General features: G+C 39.8%; 1 long non-coding RNA gene across 1 annotated transcript; it reads left to right on the top strand.

Moving 5' to 3' along the window:
* The first annotated feature begins 1659 nt into the window (after positions 1–1659).
* Positions 1660–7599, top strand: LOC123586172. Its single transcript, XR_006706650.1, has 2 exons — positions 1660–1991; positions 2828–7599. It is a non-coding gene; the product is annotated as an uncharacterized LOC123586172 (long non-coding RNA).
* Positions 7600–9365: the final 1766 nt, after the last annotated feature.

The raw sequence follows: 9365 nt of genomic DNA, 5'->3' as shown, positions 1-9365 counted from the left end.
GTAAGTGACAACAACAGCACAATATTTACAGTGTTTAGCCTCTGTGAATAACCAGAGGTCATCCTTTGGTTTCCAGTGCTCAGAAATCTTGGCATTAACAAAAGAGAATGTGGAATCATGATGGTTTGTACAACATTACATTGCAGAACAGTATTTATTTGGGAGACAAGAGTTCCAGACTTCTTCCCTTCAACCCCTGACCATGCATTATGAGATCCACTGGACAAAATAATCGTAAGAAATATGGGATATACTTGGTTTTGCGGTTTCTCTACAATACCATCACGGATTCGTGTTTTTTTTCTTCTCTTTATGTGTATTTAGTTTTGAGAGAAAGAGACAGAGTATTAGCAAGCGGAGGGGCAGACAGAGAGGGATACACAGAATCCAGAGAAGGTTCCAGGCTCTGAGCTGTCAGCACAGAGACAGATGTGGGGCTCGAACCCATGAACCAAGAGACCATGACCTGAGCCAAAGTCAGACGCCTAACTGACTGAGCCACCCAGGAACCCTGAGAGATTATTATTATTATTTTTAAATGTTTATTTATTTTTGAGAGACAGAGCTTGAGCAAGGGAGGGGCAGGGAGAGAGGGAGAGGGCAGGAAGAGAGACAGAGATCAAATCCCCAGCAGACTCCATGCTGTCAGCACAGAGCTCAACACGAGGCTTGAGCCCATGAACCACGAGATCATGACCTGAGCAGAAATCAAGAGTCGCTTAACCGACCGAGCCACCCAGGCACCCCGACCATCACGGATTTGCAACGAGGGACCTAGATAATAGCCATCTACAAAATTCATCTGGTGCTCCCTGGACTTCAAGGCAACATTCTGAGTGCTTTATCTGAATTAACTCAAGCAATCTTCACCACAGCCTTAGAAGGAGGGCTCGCTTTACATATGAGGACATTGAAGCAGGGAGAGTAGTTACCCACCCACGTTTCCACGTTTCAGACGCGGTCAGAACCAGGCTGGAGGCCAGGGAGCCTGACCCCAAAGGCCAAAGTCTGACCCACTCAGCCCAGCTGCCTGTGAGAAAATTGGACACAGTGATTCTGTCAGGTTTCTCTATGGCGGGTCAGAAGTAGTTTTCCCGCAGTAAGGGTGCTTGGCTCTGGTGGTTCCCACGTCTCGGCTGAAATGAGAAGCCATTTACTGCCACGGGTACAGAAAAACACGGTGACCTTTTTTTCTTTTTTTCCCTCTTAGTACAATCCCGATTGCAAAGAGTCACTGGGTGGCTCAGTGACTATCCAGTGTGAAAAATATTCCAAGCATCTCAGTTGATAAATTCTAATGGGGCTCTGATGCCTTTTGTGACTTTGTTCGGATTCGTTTAGTGCACCAAGCATAAACTGCTTAAATCTTTTACATACAACCATTCTATTGCCTATTAATTAGAACCGTCTTTTAATTGCACTGGTGGTTCAGAATTAAGTCAATATAGTTACAGGGATAAGATTCCCTGGGGAAAAAATTTCTTTATAGGAAGCAAGCGATGTTAAAAACAACAGAAGCAACAAACAATAAAACTCCCAATAACATCTACCAAACACCCCCGCAAAAATCTTCCTAAATCATTTGAGGATAAAACTCCATTTTCTTAGCTGCAGATTAAAATACACTTGATGCTAAGCCTCTTTCCACGCCCCCGCTGTGTGTTGCGATGTCGCTGAAGTTTTCTTTCTGTGTCTTCAGCTCCCTCTTCTTTAAAACTTATTTCTTCTTTCCTTCGCCTGAGGTTGCCAGTATCCTCCTTCTGTTTGCAGATTCTCTCCTCAGTCAAAACGGGAAAAGATCACACATCAGTCTTTTCCATTGGATGGATCGGTCTATTTTTTTACTTCACTGATTAACCATTACCTCAGCCAAGCATTTGCATTTTAGGTCATGTTAGTTCTCAGTGGCTAAAGGAATGTCAGCTATTGACAGAGGTTGGGGAAATCTGAGCCAAGGCAGGAAGGACTGAAATCATTCAAAGATCCTGAAGGTAAACCTGACTTAACATTTTTGGGTGATGTCTGCGTTGGGCAGTGGAAAGGTTGATAGATACCCTTTTTCCTTGGGTAGTCTTCCAATTCCCTTGGGGTAAAAGGAGACAGTAGGCAGAGATTGACAAAGACCTGATCCTCGTCCTAGGTTGCCAGTGGGCGTGGGACCTCAGGTACTCCTGCCTTCACTGGCCTCCTCCAGGCCCGCTCCCTCTGATGGCCCAGCCTCTTTTCCCTGAACCTGGCTCCCCGCCACCCCTGTCTCAGCCCCCTCCCTCTCGCCAAAAATGCCCGTGAAGTATATATGCTGATTGTCATTAAATGTTATCTTGGTTTATGTTATGAAATTTGACACATATTCATTAGTGGGTGTATAACTATATTCAGTGCTGCTTTGGATAATGCTGCCTTGAAAAATAATCCTACAAGCATCCTAATACTGCAATCTGTGTCCTATATTTCAGTAGTATTAGCTCCTTACTCTCTGGAGCTCTGAGTCAGGCTTTTTATAGTTCACATAACCTAGATTTGTGAGTCACTATGTACAATAAATAGCATTCCCACTGCTACCACGAGTCTCGGAATCAGTGCCAGGTGTCGTGGCTATTGACTCCCTGCCTGCTGACGATAAATGTATTCTAGAATCACCTTCCTCTGAGTTCTCAGTTTCCTCATCTCTAAAATGAGAGGGTCAGATGGCTTGGTAGTTTCCTAACACTTACTTGTAATTTGTGGCATGTCTCTTGCTTATCTTTTATTCCAACTGAAAACTTTTAAAGAACTTAAATATTACTGGACACCACAAAAAAATATAGTTTGCTTGATTTTGTTTCAGGATGAAGCTCACGCGGGACTGGAAAAGAGGAAACGGCAAAGGATACCAAGCTGGCGGGAAATATTGGACCACGTGCTCTAGCTCATGGTTCCAGATAAAGAGAAAGTGGGTAGAATCAAGGGGCAAATAAAGAAAGATCCATTTGCTCACATTGTACTCCCATCCTCTGAAGCATGTTGATAAAGCCCTAGAGACATCATTAATTTCTCTTGCTAGTTTCCTCAAGCCTCAGTGGCCAGCCTTGAAAAGATGTGGCATTCTGTTACTACTATAGTGCCCATACTGGCCTGGAAGAAATTGAAAGTGAAGTTAATACCCAAGGAACAAATGAAAGCTGCCTGTCTGTGGCAGAATGTTCCAGCAGAGCAAGGGTGACTGCTGGGATAGTATGTGGTCCAAGGTTAGAACAGGCTAACATTGAAGAGCCCTTGTTTCTGTGACTCTCTGATAGTCAACAAAGCACAACACATATTTTATAGCTACATTTTCTTGTTTGCTTTGTTTAATGTGGTCTCCCTTGCCTCTCCTTTTCCCTTATCTTGGCTCCGGGCTTTAAGGATCAATTTGTTGTACGTACCTTCTTTTCCATCTCTTCAACTTCCATTCAGCTCATTTGTTTTCCCATTTCTCTTTCTTTCTTCTTCTAGCTATTAAGGAACCTGTCATATGTCAGCCCCCAGGGGCCCAAGTGGCAGCTCCCTCAATTCATGGAATGCCTAATTTTACCCGCCTCTTTGGAGAAGGGGCTAGGTTTCCTTTAAAAAGAAGAAAAAATCCCTGGTACTGCCTGTTTCTATCCCTAAGGCTCAAATAATTAAAAAGGATATTGTTTGACGAAAGATGGTTTCTAATGCGCAATACACAAGGAAAATTTCCCAGGTGAAATTTCTGACAGACCATGAACTCTATGGAAAGAAGAACATCTCTCTGTGATGACCGAGGTGCCATGTCCCTAGAAGCTGACACCATAGAAAAGCCTTTGTGCATAAATAAACTGCATGCTAATAAAACAATATTTATGATTCAGCCTCCTGACCCCCCCACTTTTTAAGTATCAAGCTATATCCCGGAGGAACAAAAAAAAAAAAAAGTTGATGTCTACAGTATAACTATTAAGGGGAAATTTGCTCCACTGTTATTTGGATGTAATTGGTACTGAGCATCACAATGCACTTGTAATTGGGTCTGTACTTGTTCACTTCAAGGGTTCCATGCTATTTCTACTTGAACCCATTTTTTGGATACTGTTCAGCTCAGCAGTGCCAGCTAACTCTTGTTATGCAGTTGAAAAACTGTGGCCATTAAAAATAGGATACGGTGTGATTTTGTTTTGCAGCACTGCATGGAAAATCAGTTGCTGTTCATAACAGCTCTGTGGTTGGTTGATTTAAAGCAGGGGGGTGACTTGGAATTGACAAGCAGACAGTTTGTGAAAAGGGATATTGTATCTTTAAGGCTTTCTGACTGATTGTGTTTAACTGCGCCACGCAGCAGGCAGTAATTAGGCTGTAGCTGCACCGAGAGGCTTAAAGCACTGGCTTGGTTCTCAGTTCTCCAGATTTTTTTTTTAAGCACAAACATTTTTTGGATTTGAATACATGATAATTTTTTTCAAAACTGTGAGTGAGTGTGTGAGTGAGCAAATGAAAAGCCGACCCCAGAGGCTTCCTGTGCAGACTGTCACTGAAGACCACCCTGTGCCGAGACGGGCTCTCGGGAGACCAGGCAGCCGCCCCGGGGAGCAGTGAGAACCATGATAGGAGTATATGATATGACTCCTGGAGAAGGTCAAGGTGCTCTTGAAATGAAAGGAAGGCAGCTCTTAAAATGTGACATGGTTTCTTCTGGCCCAGTTCGCGGTGTTAATGAGACTAGTTGAAGTAGGCTTCTAAGATTAATAGACAAAATGCCTAAAAATTTGTATTTAGGGGAAAGGGGAATTTTTTCTTTACCTAGGCTATTAGGTTGAAAAAAGACTATATTGTGGAAGCAACTCGAACAAGCCATTAGCTTAAGGAATGTTTGCCATTCACTGTTCTGCCTCCCTTACTACCTCCCCGCACCCCTGAAACACCCCATTGCTGTTTGGGGCAGTAGTGAACATTGCCGATTTGTTCTTATTTGGTAAAGCCTGAGTTTTAAGTTTTCCAGGCATTTGTTATCACAGTGGAGCAGTTGACAGATTTTACACTGACCTTATAAAAAAACGGACGTTCAATTACTGTTGGATTGACCACGGTGACTGTCTTCATTATCAATCAGGCCAACAGTGGCCGAGTACCAACTGTGCAAGATGCTATGCTAGGTGCCGTGAGAGATAACAATTGTTCTGGAATAGTAATTGAGATCTTTCCTGACACTACATACAAACTTTTCTTCCTTTTGCTAATTATATGGGTAAGTTATTCCATATAGATTTGTGTACTGTTTAGTCCTTAAATTGCTATGGCATTCTTTTTTCTTAGTACGTGAATTGCTTTGTTACAAACCTTTCTTACTTTATTTTTGATACCTATAAAATACCTTTACTTGTGCACTTGAACACTTCTGTAGATTGCAAATATGTACAAATTATACGCATTTTTGGTTTTAAATAGTAACTCCTCTTATCTGTGAATCATCTCATGTGTTTTCCCTCATATTATGTCATTTGGGTGTCCCTACCCCATTCTGAGAGTGGTAGGGCCGGTGATATTATCACGTATAGAAGCTCAGGAGTTGGACAGGAAAAGAGGCTGGAATTAGGAATCAGGTTTGTTGGATCTCTACTCTTCTCACTGTAACACGATTCTATATTCAATCCCAGAATGAAGCATCTTCTAATTTAAGGGTAATGGAAACATTTGGAATAACTTTACCATACTAAAGCATGGATTAAAAGTCAAAGATAAGCTACCAGAAGGGGATTCTGATTTTCAAAAGTTGTTCCTACCAGTTTTAAGCCAATGTCTGTCCTTTCTCTATGGAGTTTCAAGCATTCAGAAGCACTCTGTACTCTTGGTTTACTCTTGTTTTTGGTTTTTTTGGGGGGTGGGGGAAGACTGCCTTGAAGATAAATGACTTTAATCTGTAGGCTAAGTTGCATCGATGTATTTATCTTTCTCAACATGCTTTGTCCTAAGGTCAGTACTTCTTTGAAAGATTTGATCTAAATAAATTATAAATGTGTATTAAAATGTATTTGATATTAGCGTAAACACATTCAAAATATACTCTGTCATTGCTTTGAAAGAAACAAAGATGAATGCCATTCTATAGTTCAAATTCCAAATGTACGTGTGTACTTTTATATATGCCTATGCCTAAATGTCGAGGTCAATATTTCTATAAATTCCTAAGCTTGGTTTATTTTGTGGTGTTGATAAATGCTCCTTGGAATTAGGATGTACAGAAGATCAAAGATTAAATTGCAATTTTTTTTCCAAAGTGACAATGAGCCTAATTCACTGTCAGTTAATGCCAGGTGTTTCTCCCCCTAGTATTAAGTTCTTCAAAACAGTGGCTGCATAGGGCACCATTCACAGAGGCTTAGCGCTAGGGAGAAAATGATTACATTAAATCGAATGATATGAATAATTCATGACATCACATTTTGTAATCCTGGTGTTAAGCATAAAACCAGTGGTTTATTTTTCAGCAAAATGTTTTTGTATCATTTTAGATAGTGCATAATGCAAAACAATAACTGCATACATAATGCAAGAAGGATGGTGGTGAATAGGGTCCTTAATAGTGCTTGCAGCATCATCTGGGGTGTGATCACAATAAACACATTTTGAACCAATGCCCATGGGTGCCCAATGCTTGCTGGAATCTTCTGAGTCCAATAGAATGGCTGCCTTTTAATTTGTTTTTGAATATTACACCTGACCTTTACCATGGATCTGAAAGTCAGTCCTTGTATATTGCTAAAACTACAAATCCTTTTGTCCCCTTCCCTTTCAGTTTACTAGGAGGGCAATTCTACTGGGGGTAAATAACTGATTTTTAAAATGACGTTTGATTTTCCAATATGGAGTTGGAAATACTAGGAAAATCCATGGAGTCTGAACTTGCATCCTTTCATAAAGAACTTTAAATATTCTTGGATAAAATACCAGTTATTTAGCAATTCAGCCAGGTACCTTTTAGGGATGTCATGTATATCTGTGATACTACATAAATGATTCCTGTCTTATTTGAATTTTCTCCTTATTCTTTGGAGAAATCATCTTTTTAAAAATAATTATCAAAGGAAATTGGAAGTGGCCCTGCAACCTTCATGAGGCGGTTTCCAGGTCATGTACACTGTAGCAATACTCTAACATGAGTGATTATTCTCCTGCATTTCGGGCTGAAATAATTGTGTACCTGGACCATCTGCGGCTGCCTTTTCCAGCACCTTCCTGTGGACAGCTCCAGGGCACTCTCTGGAAGCCAGAATGGACTCCTGCTGATTCGCCCACATATTTGTCTTGAATGAAAGAATGGCGTATGCCAGTGGATTTCAAAGCTTATCACAAAACATCTCCACATCTGAAGTCTGAAGAGTTTATGTCAAGCATTTGTATTACTTACAATTAATTAAATATACCATCCGCGTCTTACAACATGAATGCATCTGCTGATAATGCTGTAACTTGTATTATTATTTATGTGAAATAATACATTAGAAATCAGTGATTGGTCAGTACCCTTGAAGTCCTGACTTATTTATAATAGATATTAATTACCACATGTATAGAAAATAGTTTGCTTTTAAACATTTCTTCACCTAAAGGTACTTTAAAAGCATGTTTAAGTGTTTTATTTCAATACATTTTTTTCTATGATGTCAAGAATGTTGTTTAAATTCCAATTTTAAGATTTTAAGCAGACTGCCAAAATGGGTAGATTAGGATAATGTCAGAGACAAGTCAAGAAATGTAACATTTACAAGTACACTATGGTGTTTTGTTGAGAATGTTAAATGGAAAACAAAAACAAAAACAAAACTTGATGACCTGATTAAAAGGAGTGGAAATGAGAATACTACATTGGATTTGAATATACAAATACTGAGATTCATGATACATGGTAGCTTGAGATCTACTTTTCCCTGAAGGAGATAAATTACCTAGATCTTACTGAAAATGGAAATCAAACTCCATAAAGGAATTGATAATTCTCCCAAGGAGTGCAAATTCGAGGTTAAAGATACAACAAAGAGTCTTATTTAATACTAAGCGATACTTGGCTGGTGACCCAAGTTGGTTCCCCACCTGCCTTCTTATTTCAATAATCCTCACTAACGTTACCAATGTTTTGATGACTGATTGGCGGAGATGACGTGAACACTTCATCACCAACGACCTGCTCATCATGTTTCTACCTTTCCTGACACTCTAGTGCAGCTGCTCTGTGAGCAGCCAAAGATCTCAGGGCTCTCGCCTCCCTTCTTTCATCTCTAGTTTAAGGAAACAGTAACTTCTTTCTGCTATAGCCTATCAAGAACAAGAGAAGAATTGTGCATAGTATAATTCCAATTCTGAATACAGGGAATGATGAAAAAGATTGCTAACATTAAAGTAAATTAAAGACCTATTTATCAAAATGGCAACTATTTCTAGTTTTTCCCTTTGATATACATAACCATGATCCACTGGATCAAACAGAACACAAGTTCCAGTGCCTATTTGGCCACTTATTAGCTGTGTGAATTTGGAAAAATCAATGGATGACTCAGGACCTCATCCGTCTCCTCTGTAAAATGGGAATACAAAAGCTGTGTTGGGTTTCCTGTGGAAAAATAAATGAAAATGCACAGGACAATATTTTGTAATAAGTCACCATGAAATTGATAATTATTTTTACCTACTTAAAGAATTCATTTTCTGTGTCAGTTAGTAGGTATTTAAAGATTACTTTAAAAATTAAATTTGTTGAAAAAGAAAAAAAAACAACAAACCCATTAGGAAGTTCATGCATATCTTTAAACAATCTTTTAAGCAAGCCAAATCAGTGATGTGGGCTTTCATGTGTGTCTTGCTTTCCCACACTTAAATGCATAACCTTGAAAGAAATAAAACTTGCTGAGTTGGCTATTTCCCTGCTTCCCCAGAACATATGTCAACTGAGCAACAGAGAATTAGCTGTAGCAAAAAGAAAGATAGTTCAGTGGAAGCTTGTTCAATAATTAATCCGCTGAGTAACTGTATGAATATTTGATAAATATTTAGTCAACTATGTGTATCATGCAGCATTGGTCGCATACCAAAGGATTTGCAAAGGTAAAAACTGCTGGTCATAGGCATCAAAGATCTGGAGATTTCAAGCTCACAAGCCAGAGACTTGCAAATTATTCTACATAATACAAATCCAGAAATATAAATCCGTGACTATCCACACGATGCTATTCTGGGAAGGTGAGAGGAGGCCATTACCTTGTTCTCCACAGTTCTTTTGAAGTGTATTTGGCAGCACGTTTTAATTTAATAGCTGCTCGCCTGCCCATGTGTGTGAGCTAAAATATTCTGGTGCATACATGAAATGGAATTGTAAAATAACAACTCCGTGTTCC

Source organism: Leopardus geoffroyi, chromosome C3 (genome assembly GCF_018350155.1).
Source record: "Leopardus geoffroyi isolate Oge1 chromosome C3, O.geoffroyi_Oge1_pat1.0, whole genome shotgun sequence".
Taxonomy (NCBI): domain Eukaryota; kingdom Metazoa; phylum Chordata; class Mammalia; order Carnivora; family Felidae; genus Leopardus; species Leopardus geoffroyi.
This window is presented reverse-complemented; position numbering and strand designations above follow the sequence as displayed.